The sequence below is a fragment of the Camellia sinensis genome, chromosome 8, assembly GCF_055761805.1.
Source record: "Camellia sinensis isolate YWXY chromosome 8, ASM5576180v1, whole genome shotgun sequence".
NCBI lineage: Eukaryota > Viridiplantae > Streptophyta > Magnoliopsida > Ericales > Theaceae > Camellia > Camellia sinensis.
Genome location: NC_138968.1, coordinates 57,284,460 through 57,303,200, shown reverse-complemented (window position 1 = coordinate 57,303,200; position 18,741 = coordinate 57,284,460). Strand labels below are relative to the sequence as shown.

Here is an 18,741-nt window from a genome sequence, read left to right as displayed (position 1 = left end):
GGGTGCGGCAGTGGCGGTGGCGGTGCTGATCGGCGTTGGTGGTCTGCGCTGAAGTGAGGTGATGTAGGGTGAGGTTTGGTGGTCAAATAGAATCTTTGTGTGAGAGAGAGAAGAACCGATATATCTAATTCCATAACATGCGCCAATGTATTCATTTCCCTCTAAAACCTTTAGCAACTAAACCACTTATTTGGCAACAAAATTATTTCCTCACCAAAAAACAAAATTATTCATCACAAAAATAGTTTTCTTACTAAATGATATCAAAATATTAAAAATTATTGGTGACAAAAATATATTCGTCACTAATAATTTTATAATTGATGACCAATTTTTTCCTTACCAAAAGTCTCAAAATTTTGGCACCACCCAAAAAATTAGCGAGAAATTTTTTAGTGACAAAAAAATATAAATAATGATGAAAAATAATTTTGTCACCTAATTTTTTTATTATGTATGTAGATTGGTGATGAAATGTTATTTTTCTCTCTAAAAATGGTACATTTGGAGATGAAATATTATTTTCTTCATTAAAAGGTACGTCTTTCGTGACAAAATTTATTTTCGTCATTAGTTTTCGTCTCTAAAGACTCTTTTTGTTGTAAATGGTGTCTCATTATCCATGTATTGAACCCATTCCTAATCTGACCCTTGGAACAATTTTCTGCTTCTGGTTCCTTTATATAAACATGGGAAACAAAAATAAATTTTGTTCTAGCGTTCAAGGCTTTGAATCAACTGTCATTGCTATTGTTGTTGTTATCGTTGTCATAATGACTAGTGCAACATACCACCAAAATTGCTATTCACACTTATTAAATCTGAAACTTGTAAGATGTATGTCATTAATTATTTACATATATTATCAAATGTTATTATATTTCTTTAAGTAACTTCAATCTAATTAGCCGCTTATTGTTTATTCATTTTTTGTAGATGGATAATAATTATGCCACTAAGAAAGGACCTCATAGAGGAATTTGTAGCCCTCCAACATATTGCTTCATCCATTAATTATGCATGTGCTATGTATATAGTGATTTTACATGCAGCATTCAAGAAAAAAGAAATTAGGTTGCAACTACCTAGATCACCTCACCCCTATGGAAAACAAACTGACCATTTGAATAAATTGGTCAACGATAGTGACATAAATTGTCATGACCAACTTCGGATGAATAGGCATACTTTCATGCTTTTATGTGGGTTGGTGCGAAGTGTTGGATTGTTTGATTCAAAGTATGTTGTTTTAGAGGAACAAGTAGCAATGCTTTTGAATGTGCTTGCACATCATACTAAAAACCACAAAATTAAATTTAATTTCATGCGAAGTGGTCAAACAGGTAGTAAGCACTTCAATAATGTTCTCAAGGCTGTGTTGCACCTCCATGGTCTCCTCCTTAAGAAGCCTGAACCAATAATTACTAATTGTACAGATGATAGGTGGAGTTGTTTTCAGGTACAATATATTTACAACTTCGCTTAATTATCATATTATATTTTTGTATTGTCTATATTAATTTTATAATATTGTTCTATTTTTTATAATTGTCTTGGTGCTTTAGATGAACCTATGTTAGGGTTCTTGCCCCTGCAATAGACAAACCAAGGTATAGAACAAGAAAGGGAGAAATTGCCACAAATATATTAGGTGTGTGCTCCCAAGACATGCAATTCATATATGTCTTGCCTAGATGGGAAGGATCTACTTCTGACTCTATGGTACTTAGAGATGCTGTTAGTAGACCCTGTAGGTTGAAAGTCCCTACTGGTATGAAATTATATATTGTTATATATACAAGTACACTATATCTATATTAAACAACTATTCTGTTACATACAAAGTGGAACCATCTTACATAATTACAAGCCACTACTATCTTGTAGATGCGGGTTATACAAATGGGAAGGGTTTTCTTGCACCATATAGAGGACAACGTTACCATCTTTTCACATGAAGAGAAAGGGGTGCCTCAAAAACTCTACAAGATTTTTTTAACATGAGGCACTCTTCTGCTCGTGACGTCATTGAGAGGTGTTTTAGGCTACTGAAAATGAGGTGGGCAATATTGAGGCCTTATTCTTACTCTCTAATCAAGACTCAATTTCGCATTATCACTGCATGTTGCCTTCTCCACAATCTCATACAACATGGAATGCCTATGGATCTTGATGATGATGAGAACGAGGAAATAAATCCTCCTCCTCCAGCTACTAAATTAGGAGATGAAATGATTGATGTTGTTGAGGCATCTAATCAATGGAGTAAATAGAGAACTGCCTTGGCAACCCAAATGTTTAATGAATGGTAAGCAAGCAGAGGTCAATAAATTAGTGTTGTATGATGATTTTTATGAAATAGTGAGAGTTTATTATGGCATGCAATTCAAACCATATTTGCTTAGTTTTTGTGTGGTATTTGTAACAAATATTGTGTAAGTTGATTTGTTATTTATGATTGACACGTGTGTTATGATTTAAACTTATGATATACATATATATAGGTATGGATGACATAGGTACCACTAGTTCTCGTAAGAAGGGGAAATCTCAAAGGTTTTGGAATCACCGTAAGGAACTCTTCCTCATTACAACCATGAAGGATGTAACCGCAAGTAATCCTAGATGGAAGCTTGATAATAATCAGTTTAGGGCAGGCTTCTACAATGAATGTGAGAAGAAGATCTTAAGTGTATTTCCTAGAACTAATCTTCGAGCCAATCCTCACATCAACTCGAAGATTACGTTGTAGAGGAAACAATATAACACTTTTCAAGATATGTTAAAGATAAGTGGTTTTGGTTGGGATGATGAACAAAAGATGGTGCTTGTTGATAATGATGACGTATGGCAGAACTATGTCAGGGTAAATCTCATTTTTATGTTGTTATTTTCATTACTCTTTACATATAAATCAATCTATTCTTTTTACTAATTGGTTAATCACTTGTGTAGGGGGTGCCGGGTGCAAAAGGGATGTGAAACAGGCTATTCCCATTCTATGAAGATTGGCTGATTCTATTTGGAAAGGATAGGGCGACTGGTGAACTGGCTGAGGATCCTGCTGATGCAGTTGCAGCCATGGAAAAGGAGGATGAAAATGCAACTACAGAAGAAGGAGAACAGTCTCCTGTTGAACAGTTTAGTATGAACATGGGTGATATGGACTACTCAATGTCCACTGCAAGTAATGTTCCCAACTGTGCTGACTCTACTAAAATTGGGGAAAAAATAGGCTTGACCTACTGAGGGGATTCCCACTGAACTATCAGAGATAACAAAAAATCTTGGATCATTCATTGAGAATACTAATAATACGATGGTGGAGTTGTTCATAGGATAGGATATTCACATGACCTATCCCAACAAATGAGGTTGGTTAATGCAGAACTTCTGAAGTTGCCAATGAGTAATACCCAAAGATTGATGGCAACATCTATGATAGTGAAAAATGAAGACAAAGTTGATTTGTTCTTCAGTTTAGATGAGAATGACAAGATGGAGTGGGTTTCTTTGCTATTGGAAGGTCATATTTGAATGTGGCACCTACTGTATGATGGTCTTTTTGTTTCCCATATGACTTGGAATATATTATGTGATGCATAAATATTATAGCTTAGGTATTGTCTACTGCTGCAATCTGTTTATCTGCTGCAATATATTGTATGATGGTCTTTTGGTTGAGCTAATGCTGCTCTCTACTACTGCTGCAATCTGTTTATATGTTGCTCCTGTGTTGGGCTGCAATATATTTTATTTTATGCTGCTCTCTGCTACTGCTGCAATCTGTGTTTTGTAGCTTGTATTTTGATGATTAATTTATTATGTTTTGATTTTGTTCTTGATAAATTAAATTGAGCAATATATTATGTTTTATCTATATCAATTTAAGCTATCTGTTAGAAATTGGGCGCCCATGTGGCATGACCCATGACCCTTTTGAACCTTATCCATGTAAGTTTTGAATGTGAATTCAAAACCTATTTGGATAACCCACTCTTGATATCTATATCTATCATATCAACTGATATGGATAGATTGATATATATGGTTATATATCTGATTATATATTTGAATAATATATTGATATCAGATACGTTATGTGGTTTTTACCCATAACATTTTTTATATACTCTCTCTCTAACTCTCTCCCATGAAGAGAACGATCCAGCCTTTGCACTATGACTTGTGTGGGTGATACTTATATTGTGGTATCACTCCACTGTTGGGAGTTCATTGTTCGCATTTATTGAAGCACGTAATTTACCCACAAGATTCTTCGCTTCTATCACTTAAGGTATGATCTGAGATTTTTACCTGCTACGTTATACTTGATTTACATTGGTATCAGAGCCTTAATGGGTATTTTGTGCTTATTTTTATGCATTAAAATAGGTGTATAATTTTATATAAATATATACACGATATATGCATGAAAATTAATAATTTTTCGAACTATCTCTGATCGACCTGAAATTTATATATATTGTAGTATATTTAATGTAGAGCATATCTGCAAAGTTTCATGAAAATCTAACGGTTAGATTTCAAGAAAAATGGAGACCAATTTTATTTTTTGAAACTTTACATACATGATGGTTTTACATGCTTTAATTTCAGTCTGCAAATCTTACATATTTAAAATCCTTGTTTCGAAACCTCCGAAACCACATATTATTTGTTAAATTTGGATTTACAGTTGATGAGATACATCAAACACTAATTTGGGTTCGTTTTATTTTTTGGTGGCTTAAGGAAAAAGATGAAGTGCAGAGTTTCTGCACTTCCACTCTCATTAGAGAGAGAGTGTGTAATACACCTCATATTTTATGTTCATTAAATGTTTTTTTTTAAACCACAAATGTTTTTATTTTGGAAAATGGAGTCCGAAAGTACCAAAATATGACCAGAAAACACCCCGAAAGGTGGCGCGTGAGCCTCACGCGCCAAATGACGCCGTCAGCGGCTGCCACGTGCTTCCACGCGCTGCCACGCGGGCTGTGTCTACGTCGTCCATGTGCGCGACTTGCGACTCTCCACGCGCGCGTTAAACCCCACCATTTCGAGCTGCGCCACGTGCGGTGCCACGCGCGAGCCGTGCGCTGAGCCACACACCGAGCCGAGCCGAGCCGAGCCGCGCCGTTTTCCGCGCCGGCTTGACTGGTTTGACGGCTTGGTGTAAGGGTCTGTTTTTTTTTTTAAAATCTAGAATTGCGTTAAATGGTCATAAGTAATTCGTTATAGCTTTGTTTTAAGCGTGGCTGGTACTGTTAGACTCAAAATTAAATTTTCTATCTTCTGTAAAATTTTCAAAATTTTATGAAAATAAAAAATATTCTTCCTAAAATAATAATTCATTATTTCTGCTTTAAAATGCTTTTGGGATTGCATGACTAAGCTTCTGGGGCTGAATTTTTTATTGTAGACTACTGTTATGGTTTACTATTTACCGGTATGGTTGTTGCATTTTCCCAGATTCTGGAATATTTATTTATGATTTTTTGTGTGTTTATTAATTATTTAAAATTTCAAAAAATTCCAGAAAATTTTAGAAGTGATATACTTTCTGTTATGGCATAATCTCAATATTAAATACAGCATATTGTTGTTTTTTACCTAGAGTTTCTAATATGTTGTAATTAGAATAGTATGATTAATTGTTTTTTATTTAAATTCTATTATTAAATGTAACATAGCATGAGTTGATTGTGAATCTGCATTAAGATGCTATTGTATCGAATTAGAATATTTTATCATGCTTTTAGACGTGCCATAGTCAGTGGGAGGTTATTCGGTTGAGAGAAATCTTTGTAGATTTACTCCCGAAAACTAATATTTTGCGCAATAAATTAAATTAAATTTTGGATAATTGTCACTTGTGGCACAAGAGATGATTATGATTTTCGATCTTGCGACTTGTGTAATATTGTCACTATTTAATTTAGATTTTTGTGGCAAAATTATATTATGCTAATCAAATTAATCCCAATGCGAATTTCTCTCTAAATTGACTTAGCTTATGGAAGTTAATTTGGTTGACCTAGACTTAGTAGAGATGTTCAAATGTGAACAATGTAATCCCATTCTTTAGATAAGCAAAAGTCTTGGAGACTTTAGGTCAGACCTTAATTGAGCCAAAGTAAGGAAACATGGCTCAAAGTTGCCATGGTTTTGTTGCCTTGTTTGGCACAATAAAAACTAATGTGTGCGTTATGGTTAGCGGCACGCTATTTAGTTTTGGTTGGCGAGTTTTGGAGTTATGAAATTAGTAAGCCCTCAATAGATTTGTGTATGATCTTGACTATTGAGCTGCGCGGATTGACTTTGTAATTTGACTTGTAATGATGTTGCATCATTGGATGAAGTAATATTCAAGAGTCATGTCATCCAAGAAATGCGAGCTTTGATGAATTAGTCATTAAGTGTAAGATGAGTAACCAGTATGAGCAGTGATTTGCTCTCTATCTAACTATTGGAAGTAAATGGAGCAAAATTTCACACACTATAACAGTGTGCATTGAAGTATCACTTGAAGTTAAAAGATTAGCGCTTAGTAGCAACAAAATCTATTAACACTAAGTGAAAAGATTAGCGCCAAGTGGCTGCAAAATTTATTAGCATTGTCAACTTGTCTAAGTCTGGACACTTACTGTTTCCACAGTTAAGTGTGAGACATAAGGAGGTGCTTCTTTGTATGATTCCTTTACTAGGCTAACGTTTTTTGAATAACGTTTACCACTAAGTGCAAACAATGCAGCATAGAAATGAAAAAGGTCAAAGCCGACAAGGTTGTTATGACTCTAAGAATTTGGCGCATCGCTTGTGAGAGCATTGTGTTGAATTAGATTCTTTAGTCTAATTCACGCTTAAGTTACTTCAGGAGCTGTCTTAGTTGATAGCTTATTCTCTCATTCTTGTGGATAGTTGAATTAATTACAAATAACTATGAAACGAGAAATAGAAATGGCAAGAGAAGTATCGTCATCTTTCAACTAGATGCATTAAATTGTATGGAGAATAAAATTGACTTGAAGGTGCAAGGGATTAGCACTTACTAGTTAAATTTGCGACTGAAGCGCACTTGATATCTCCATGACATCCTTTTTATGATCTAGTGAATATGAATTAGTTATGAGTCATTACCTAGTTGGGCCTAAACCTTTAAAACTTGTCTTCGAGAACTCACACATTAGAATGATTGGAATTAGTTTATGACATTGGACACAAACCGATGGTTTGTTATACTTAATCACATTAATGAGAAGATGACATAGATGGTTTGAGTAGGCTCTCTCAGGCCCACTCGCTTGTGACATCCTACTCTTATATGAATGTGTAACTTTGTTCGCAATGGTTGCGTACAAGTAAGTAGGAAAGTCGCAGAAAGGCATTTGTATTGGCGCATTTAGTCCACTATGATATTTATGGCTAGATATGTGTAAGGGTATGATAGCTAAGCCTCAATCTCGACACATTTATAGATTATGATACGCATCTGAGTCAAGACTATTGGATCTCCCATAAGTCAAAAGTTTTGAGATGATTTTTGACATTGTACATATGAGGTTGAGATCAATTAGATAATGGCTTTCGTGCTTTTAGTTTTGACCAATGTGGCGAGTATCTATTTGAGTTATTTTGGAAAACTTTGTGAAGAGAAATGGATGCTTAGAAAATTGATCATTCCTAGTACTCAACAACACAATGGTGTAGTAGAGATAAGGAATTAAGTATTGTTAATATTAGGTGGATGATGGTGCAAAATGTTTCCCAATTGGGAATTACACTTTAGTTTGTTGCCTATATCCCTAACTAAATGCCTTTCATGTCAGATTTTACACTCCATTTAAGTAATGGGTTAGCAGAGAGCCATCTATGGGCGATTTGTAACCATTAAGCAACTTATCTTTATTTTTACTTCTCATAAGGTTGCGAAGTTAAGACCTAGAGTTCTATGGCGCATTATTGTATTTTGTCATGTAAACCCTCCAGGTCATGTGCATATAGGTAAGCAGCTTTGTGGGAGTGTAACTAAGTCACATAAAGTTTTCTTAGTAAAGGTGACGAAAATAGAGTTTTGGAACTCTATAAGATAGAGAATTCTAAGCATAGCGCTCTATGTAGCCTAGTTGAGAATGGAAAGAAATTTCCAATATCCTAGGGACAATGGGAGCGGTGTGCCTACTAATGGATTACTCCATTAGAGAAGAATACTCTACATTCTTAGTTACGTCGTAGCGAATGTGAAAATTTTCCACGTCATCACTGGCTGATTGAGAAGGAAACATTCACGATTGCTCCGCAAGATGATAAAGAGCCTTGGATAATGCCAAAGGCTCTAGTCCCCTATTTTTAGAAAGTGGATCAATGTTGCGCAGTTTAAGACAAAGTTTTTGAGGATTAACCATTTCTATAATTTGGTTGACTTTCCATTATGGCGCGAAACTGTTCTAAAGTTATGCGTAATTTGGATAGTCATTGTTGAGGCATAGGGCTCGCTAGATACCAAAAAGTTGCACCATTGAGAAAAGTATAGACCATGAGAAGACTTCCTCCTGAGGAGTGAGGTTATTTCGACTTAGGCTATGATTGACATAAGTTCGAAACATTGATTTGTGGACATTGTGACCCAATTTCTCGTTGGAGAATTGGATAAGTAGATCCGTAGGGATTTACCTTCTACTTTTATGGTGAAAAGTTAGGAGCGCAAAAAAGTTGCTAGTTCCAATAAATCTTTTACAGCCTAAAACAGTTATCCAAATAGTGATTCTTAGATTTCATCAAGCCATAATAGGCCAACAATGATCGATGAAGACCACTGAGGCATGATCAATGGTCTAAAAAAAAATTTTCCTTACTTAGTCATTATGAGCCAGGAATTTACAAGGTTGTCGCCACCTAGGGTGGGCAGTCCTCTGTTTTAGATATGATGGACATGGGTGATGTAATTTATATGCTCGAATGTACGATCCTTAGGGATTGTTTTGGAAGAATTCTCGGTTTGTCTTTGATGACTTATATAAGGAATATCCTAGAATGATTCTAGATGCAAAATTACAAACTCATTGACTTACCTATTGGTAAAAATCAGAGCCTTAGCTATTGAGTGAATCCTCGGATTGTCTTTGGGAGAAACAGATGACCTATATTCCTTGATCTTCTTTTGTTGTGGGAGCCTAAAGTACGCTATGTGGCTGTATTCGGCATGATAAGTGTTATCTTTGGTAAATGATCAACTAAGTAGTTTAGACATTGACCTTCCTCATTAGATTGTGGATAGAATGCTTTACTAGTAGTATATTAATTTGCTCCTTGTAAGATTCTCTGTGCTAGTTGGGCACATCTTGAATGAACGCAGATTGGTCACCAAAATATCTTTAGAAAGGTAATTGTGTAAAAGGTAGTGATCTTGAACCACTTCATGTGAGGCGCACATGGAGGATTCTGTTGTATATGCTTATCACAAGAGGTGATGATAAGGCTTATGCTTGGAATCTAGAATTGCGCAGACTGTGGTCGTGTTTTTTTTTTAAATCGATCACTTATTTGTTGTGAGATGATGGGATGTTGACACTATTATGGTTTGTGTCATAATGGTTAGCAGATGATGATGTCAGCAGGCAAGATTGGCTCACTCACACGAGCAATCGCCCTTGGCGCTTGAGAGCGAGCAAGGATGAAACTAGTGGTTTATTTTTATTTGGAGCCAAGAGAGGCTTAAATTATCCGCTATGTATGTCGCCTTGGTTACAACCAGGATGAGGTCGTAATAAGGACCAAACATGGATGTTAGTACCCATTTTCCATGTTGTGCCTGTTATGATTAGCCAGATGCGAGATCTCATTTGGCGCTTGGAAGGCGAGCAAATAGAGAATTCGGGTTAGGTGCTAGAAAGCGACTAGACTAATATCTGTATGGTGTATCGAGTATGACGTCACTCTTTTTTGGAAGAGTTACTCCACTGTAACATGTATTCATACTATATGAGCTTGGCGACCGAGTAATGAAGTGAGAGAATGGATCCCTGTTTCCTCACGGTGTGAGTCTTACGTGTCATTATTGATATGACTTTCATTTATGTACCCTTTTGTGCCTTTTGACTATGTTATAAGGTAAGGGGTTGATGTTCTACTACTTTGGTATGTTGTCTGAGGTTATGTATGATTTGGCCTTAAGGGACATCACTGGGAAAGCGGTTAATCCTAAACTAAATAGCATGAGGGCAAAGGGAAGATCATCTAATATTACACCACTGTTGTATATTTACTGCCGACAACTCACATCGCTCTGTATGAGAGGCAGATTGAGTGTGAATATATTGCAAGAATTGAGAGGGTCAAACATCCTCTTTTTGAGGGATTAGAGATGCTTTTTTTTTGGACCGGTGTAATTAGATGGGTCTGGGGTATATGAGACACTATTTCTATTCTTTTTGGATTAATGTCTCTATGCTGGCTCATTTTGAGTTTCTAGTATAGAGCTTCCACATGCAGGTGTTTCTCAGCGGTCGCACGATTCATTGGCTAGTATGTGATTGTTTAATATTTGGGGAGATTGAGAAAGAGATGTGGCTGTGTCATGCCAACTCATGTGCGAGTGGGAGATGTTAGAAATTGGGCGCCCATGTGGCATGACCCATGACCCTTTTGAACCTTATCCATATAAGTTTTGAATGTGAATTCAAAACTTATTTGGATAACCCACTCTTAATATCTATATCTATCATATCAACTGATATGGATAGATTGATATATATGGTTATATATCTGATTATATATTTGAATAATATATTAATATCAGATACGTTATGTGGTTTTTACCCATAACATTTTTTATATACTCTCTCTCTCTAACTCTCTCCCATGAAGAAAACGATCTAGCCTTTGCATTGTAACTTGTGTGGGTGATACTCATATTGTGGTATCATTCCACTACTGAGAGTTCGTTGTTCGCATTTATTGAAGCAAGTGATTTACCCACAAGATTCTTCGCTTCTATCACTTAAGGTATGATCTGAGATTTTTACTCGCTACATTATACTTGATTTACACTATCTCTTTGAAGGCTTAAATGATGTTAAATAGATATATTGCAAGACCAAAACAGGCCCAAAATAGTAGCAAAACAGCTCCAGAACTGCCAGAAAAAAGTTGGCAGGCTGCAGAGGATTTTTGGTTGGCTGAACAGCTCTTTTGCATGGGGTATTTTTATTTTTATTAGCTGAACCGCTGATGATTGGATCTTGCCCTCTTTGGGGTGCGGGTGTGTTTGACTTGTGGGGGTATTATTTTTGCTTCCAATTAATAATATTGTTTGTAAGTTCTATTTAATTATTTTGTATATGCAGATTTTGGCAGTAGAAGCTCTATATCGAATACTCTGAAAACTGTGGGTTCATTGTATCCCCTAGTTTATTGACGATGAGATTACTTCATTTCAACTGGAGGTTCACAAAACCATTCACAACAAAGATACTAATAAAACAAATTAATTTTGGGTGGCATTCCTTAAGTTACTGCGAGCCTTTTTTTATATGTTTCCCCAGAATAGAAAAGGCTAGGAAAACAAATCTAAATAGCACAAGGATTTAAACGCATCTTTTATGAATTTTGACCACCACATAACTAGAAATCAAAGTAAAAAGAGTATGGTACACTTATTAGAGCTAGCAAAATGACCAATTATACTACCAGCAACAACTACAAGAAATCATTCCTCATCACATGTACTTCAAAAATCACTTCTTCAAAAATCTTTAAGGTGAAATTGGACATTCCATCAAGATATTTGAGCCAACAAACTCAAGATTTGCAAAGATTTTATTTTTATTTTTATTTTTAAAGGGTTTGTAAATTTGAGTGCAAGTTTATTGATAGTTGGATTATTTAATGTTTTTTTAAAAGAGAGAGAGAGAGAGAGAGAGAATAACATTAACTACAAATTTATTGATAGTTGGATTCATTAATATTAAATAAATAAATAATATAGACTAAATTTTTTTTGATAATTGGATTTTTAATATTTAAAAAAATAAAAAGAATAACATTGGGTAATAATTTATTTATTCTTTAGTTAGTATAAGTCGAAATTTGATAATAATGCAAAAAAGGACATTTGTGAAATTTCACATAATAAATCACATCCCATCTCTCAAAACAAACATAAATTATTATTAATCTATTAGTTATCAAACAAATATAATTTTTCTTAATTCTTTTATTAATAATTTTTTTACTAATACTCTCTCCACTAACAATCTCTTCCATTCTATCCTAAAAATAAAGGGGCGTTGCGAGTTATAAGACATGGGACCATGACATGGGACCACAGAAATCAGTGATTGGTGTCAATCTTTAATATCCAATTCATATGGAGTATGATTGCCCTGCTTGGGACCATCACCCCTCATAAGATTCTTATACCAAACTTCATTGACTCCAAGTCAACCTAATCTTATACCAAATCCATTGACTCCAAGTCAACCTAAAGAATGACCACACTCATCATATCTGCTTTATGGTTTATTAATTAATAATTTTGTTGTCCGAGATTCTCAATCTAGATTTTATTTTTAGTGAATTTTTTAATATTTTAATTAGTTTTTAAAATTTATTCAATCTATATATTTAAAGTATAAAATTTGTTAATAATTTTTTTAAAAAAATGTACTAGATATAAAAAATATAAACATATATTTTTATACTTTTTGTGCTTTCATTTTTTAAAATTTTGTTTTTTAAATATTTAAAATTAGTTTGATAAAAAAAAAATTTAAAAAAGATAAATTATATGAAAATAGTATTAGCATTTTTTATTTTAATTTTTTTTACCAAACTAGTTTTAATTTTTTTTTTTAATATAAAGGCTCTATTTGGTTTGATTTTGTAGTATCTATTTCTAAAATATTGAACATTAACTTGATAAAAATAAATCAATAAAAAATAGTTATCATTTTTGTATAATTTACTTTTTAAGAAAGTATAAATAATTTTTAAAAATTAAAATATATTTATTTAATATTTATTTTTAAGTAATTAATTTTTATTTTTTTAAAATAAATTATAAAAAACAAATTTGAGAAACTCAAACCAAATCCAGTTAAATCCTTTGGCCACGTTTGTTTGGCTCCGTAGGATAGAGGAGATTAAGGTGGTGTTTGGCAACCCGTGGGTGAGGCTATTTTAGCCTGTTTCACGAAAAAAGCTAAGCAGCCTCACTGTAGCTGAGGCAGCAAGGCTTCTGTCCAGTTGGATGTCACTAGAGGGTGAAAAAACTATTTTACCCTTTGTTTAGTTCATATAAAAAATTAGAGTGACAACTGATGAAGAGGTTCTCATCTCTATCATCTATCCTACCCACTGAACAGACGGTTTCAAGAACACCATTGTACCTCTCTCCGACGGATCTCACTCCGGCGGATCAATCGCATAAAGACCACGCAGTCGACTGTCTTGCTTGTCGATCGTCGAAGACCTCAGACGGGTAGGGTATACTGACCCGATTTCTATGCTTGTTCTTTCTTTTCCAACTTGCTCTTGCTGGTTTTCATACCACTATTTCAGATCGCAATGTGATTTGGGCCGTATTGATGGTATTTTGTTGTACTTTCATCGATCTGCAACTATAAACTTTTTTTCTCCTATTTTTTTTTTAATTTTTATTTTGTTTTTCCAAAATTGATGTTTCACTCATCATGGGACTAAAAAATTGGGCAAAACAACCAACGAATTGTGTTGTTGTTCAACAAACATATTCGGCTACAGCTATAGTTTTGTTTTTGTTTTTGGTTTTTTTCTTCTTTCAAAATCTTTTGTGCATATACAATTTTTTTATTTAATTTTTTTTTTTGTGTAAAAATCTTCTCAGCAAACATGGCAGCTTCTTAAGTTTTTTTTTTTTCTTTTAAAAATGGACTAATATTCTAGGATAATAAAAAATAAAATAAGAGACTAATATTTTAAGACTGAGAGAGTAACAAGTTTTGGGTATTTATAATTTCTATAATAGATGTGATCAATAATAATGTCATGAAATTTGTTGATATACTAATTAATATACAAATTACTTAGAAATATGTCAATTTATTTTTTCCAAACTAACATGAACTCAATTCATTTATTACAAACTTTTAATCTTGTAATATATTTGTATCACTACTGAACAAAGGTTAGTTGGCAGTGGCAGTGCCCTCACTGCTACATCATAGGCTGCCTTTTGTATTTTATTGATTTTGGTATGGGTACTGTGGTCATTTTACATAATACTATCATTTCAAACACATTTTTCAATACAACAACTTAAATAAAAATTCATCTTATCTTTCCAAATACAAAAACTAAAGGGCTGGGCTTCTAGGCTTTCCTCCAGTCCGTGATCGAATTAGATGATATTGTTGGGCCTGTGGGGGCCCACCACGAATCTCATTTCGATAATCCGAACCGTTTCATTTGTAGAACTTGTCGATTATTATATATTTGTAAAAAATCATGTTGATCGGATATATATAGCTACATGATCAATCAGTTTTGTATAAAAAAATAGACGGTAAAAAAATAAACAATTGACCGAAAACTGATTTGATCGCATAGCTATCGTTATCCGATCAACGTGATTTTTTACAAACATATAGTGTTCGACGAGTTCTATACATTGATCGGTTTGGATTATCAAAACGAAACTCTTGATAAGCCTCCACGAACCCAACAATACCCTCCAGTCTAGTCCAGACTGGAGGAAAGCCACTGCCAAAATTAAAATAATCTACTAAAATAGTTAAATAGCCAAAAAGCCTAAAAAATAACTACTTCCCAAACTCCCAGTAAGAGTAGTGCGATTGAGTGGGGAGATTATAAGTATGGTGGTATTAGGTTGAAATGTACGATAAAGAGTATTTGTATATACACTACTGAATTTGTAATATTATAGATAGTATTAATACATAAAATTAATTTTTTTAAGTTTTAGTATTTTTTTAATATTATAATTAATTTTTTTATTCTAAAAAATATAATTTTTGCTTAAAAATATTTAAAATTTCATTAATCCCTTCATTAAATTTTTAATCTCAATCCTCCCATAACTTTGTTATTCTATCACATGGAGGGATTATTCGTTCAAGAAATAATTAATCCCCTCACTTATTTCTCTAACTAAAAATTCTTTAAATAAACCTCACAAATCTAATTCTCTGTTTTTGAAGGGCCAATTAAACATGGCTTTGAGTTATAGAAAAGAAAGCATTCGATGAAATCGTCCTGAATAGATAGCGAAGGCGCGACTGTAATTTGATTGCTTTCCCGCGTTTTGTACTATAAAATAAATCAGTCTCGCTACAGACCTCGAATGAAGTCTGCCGCGAATGGCTCGAATGATGGTAACACGTGAACAAGATGGTAACACTGGCAAAAACAGATCCAACGGGTTAGAAGCTACCACATCACGGAGAGAGAACTAAGTGAGTGTTGGACGAAGGGACGTGTTTTCTCACATAACAGAGGCATAAACTCAAGCTTTTGCCCCAAAATCTCCATTGATGACCAAAGGGAAAAAAATAGAAGAACGGAGTAACAGCGACGCCGGCTGAGATTAACAAACGACGACGTCCCACAATCACATCTTACTCCTTTTTCCTAAACGGCTCTCTTCACTTCCCTATTTCCTAGATCCCATCGACGTCAATCTTCCTGCTGGCGGAGTATATCTAACAACAATGGTGGCTGTCGACTCGAAGCCCCACCATCCTGCAATATACACTCTCCAAAGTCATCCTCTTAGTTTGCCTTCAATACACTTCTCCATTATCAAAGATTTGTTTGTAAAAGTGAAAATCTGGGTTTGCTCAGTACAATCCTCAATTTGATTTTTCTGATTTTCTTTTCTTTTTGACAATTTTTCTGGTTTTCCTCAATTTTCTATTTGTTTAGAATTTTTTTTTTTTTTTTTAAAATGTAAGTGAAATTTGTATGAATGTGAGGAAAATAGAAGGAAATGTGAACTAAGTTAGATTTCCTTTTATAATCGAAGGCAATGTCACACCGGAGCTACTAGGAGAGGATCATCGTCTTTGTTGGGCATCAGTCGATTACTGTCAATGGAGGTGCCTCTAGGGAAAATCCGATCGGGTTGGTATTTTGAGTGAGGAAATGAGTGAGAACGAGGTAAAGAGAAAAGAAAACATGACTGCCGTTAGTTTAATTTCCTTCCTTGTCTGTGACGTGAATGTGTTTTTGTGAATGTCTCGTTCATGGTGGATGGTGGGAATGTGGAGGAGGGTGTGAGTTGGGTGTGGGGTTTGAATAGATGACAGAGAGAAAGAGAGAGAAGAGAAGACCAAAAAGAGAAGAAGGTCCTGCGTTGGTTGAAGAGAGAGGAAGTTTCGAGGCTTTCGAGCCTCGACATTTCGAGGCCCCAAGCATTAGTGAAAATAAATACATATATTGTATACACAGTAGGTGTAATTAAAAATATACATATATATACGTATATATTATAAAAATAATATTAAATATATATATGATGTGTGAAACTCAAAAATAACATTATAAAAATAATAATAAAAAAATACACATTTAATGTGGATTAATCAAGCTTAAGAGGTGGGTTGATTTTTTTATTTTTAAATTTTTTGGCTATTTTAATTCCGGTTAAAAAATTTGTTTAGATTATTTTTTTAGTTTTTTTTTAATTTTTGTAAAAAAAATAAAATAATTATAATTTAAATATGTCATTTATTTTATAAATTTTTTAATTTATTTTATATTAAATCTTAAAATCAAGAGAATATTTCAGCAACCTTTTTATAGGAGTATAAGGCCTCGTTTGGCAAGTGATTTTTTTATTTAAAAAGTCAAAAAATTATTAAAAAAACTAAAAAGGCAACAACTCATACTAAAAAGTCAAAGAATCTCTTTTCTCTCTACTTTTTGCACATATTTTCGTAAAAAGTTAAAAAGTTATTCCAAACATAATATTTTTTTATATATATCATATTTTAGTTAAAAAATCAAAAAATTACTAAAAAAACCTGTTCCCAAACGAGGCGTAAGGCTTGGTTTGGAAACTTTCACTTTTAGTCCAATTTTTTTTTTTTATAACTTATTTTTTTTTTATAACTTATTAAATTACTCTCTTTATATTTTTTATATCCTCTTATGAAAAATCAAAATTCCAAGAACTAGAGTCATAAAGCATAGATGGAGAGGACCCTCGTCACTAGCAAAGTCACATCCACAATTATTCGGCTTTAACAAATCGACAGGAAAGCGAAATGCAAATGCTCCTCTTCCTTACACGATCTGATGGATTCTTTCGGTGATTGTACGATTCTCAACTATACAGTCAAGCCCTAGAAAAGTTACAATCTTCGTCACTGTCACTGTGAATAAAAATCTTCACCCTTTGTTGATGTTCTTGAATGATATGGAGTACTAATACTACTACGACTACTACTACTAATAAGCAAGTTCAGTTGGTACTCCTGCGATCCTGTTTTGAGTTAGATTCTCAACTTCTCCTGAAACGAGATCATCAACAGGTACTGTTTGTCTAATCTCTTTATTTTCTTTAATTATTAAAATATCGCAAAAACTGTTTGAAACATGAGTTTTCATTAAAAATTAACATATGAATTATTGCTTCTTTCTTTGAAAATGGAACCGCGTAGTAATATTACATGTTCACTTTTCTATCCTCTTCCTTTCATACTTGCAGTCTGGAGCTTATCAAAGATCTGCAGTTTTGTAAGTATTTCTAATGATGTCCTATGAATTATGAATATGATATTGTTCTTGATAGATTTTATGTATTAACACAATTGCGTAAATATCGAAACAGATTAAAAGAATTAGAATCTGAATATGCTCCAGGGAGGTTTCAACCCAATCATATTTGGATACATTTACACATTATAATCCTACAATTAATTTTTATCAGAATATTTTAGACAAATTAGTATCTGCATAATCAGTATATCAGATAATATATGTAATAATCTGTATTAGTTACAATAATTATATATGAAAAGATATTTCTGGATTTGTGCTAATTAGGGATTGAACTAATTCAAGATAAGTGGGATGTCACCCAAAGCGCGTATGGGGTTTTAGCCATTTTTGCATTGAATTGCTCCATGGCAGTTTCCCAATAATCTGTTGACAGACGTACTTATTTTCAATCCATTCTGCACACCTAGTGTCTGATACTGGAGGTTCTAGAATTGTTAATAAGAAACCAACAAAGTTCATCACAACTCCTGCATCCTCTCACTTCAAGTCTTGCCACATACAAGACTTCCCTTCCCCAGACCACGGCCTCCAATTTACTTAAAAAAAATTGTTAACAAAAAGCTTAAGGATTTTCCTTGAGGGGAGGGCGTTCCTTTTTTGATAGACTTAAATTACAGAGCACGATTAGTGTTGCTTGCACAAGATAATTGTGACGAAGCATTTATAATAGACATGAATTCTTCACTCCGTCCAGATTATCATTGCCCATTTTGTAATAATTAGCACATTCCATTCTTTCACCATCATAAAGTTACAGTGAAAAGACATTTGTAGACTAGGGTTATAGTTCTATTAATTTATTTTTGCAATATGTCAACAATATGTTCGGTGCAGATTATTATGGAGTAGGCAAATTGCACCCCTAATGGAAATAATATTTTTAAAGGCTCGAGGCATTGATAGCTTTATGAAACTAATTTGGGGTATTTTTAATCCAATTGTAAGAAATTTGTATCA

At 33.8% G+C, this 18,741-nt stretch overlaps 1 protein-coding gene across 5 annotated transcripts in view; it reads left to right on the top strand.

Annotated features, from left to right (window-relative positions):
• The first annotated feature begins 17,098 nt into the window (after positions 1 to 17,098).
• Positions 17,099 to 18,741, top strand: part of LOC114276933 (protein HESO1) — a 60,161-nt gene continuing 58,518 nt past the window's right edge. For 4 of the 5 annotated variants that reach the window (XM_082882734.1, XM_082882733.1, XM_082882735.1 and 1 more), the window contains exons 1-2: positions 17,142 to 17,534; positions 17,711 to 17,739. The gene's annotated coding sequence lies outside the window, so the exon portion shown is untranslated. Of the gene's footprint in view, positions 17,535 to 17,710; positions 17,740 to 18,741 lie in introns of all 5 variants that reach the window. The other variant, XM_082882730.1, reaches the window with a different exon arrangement.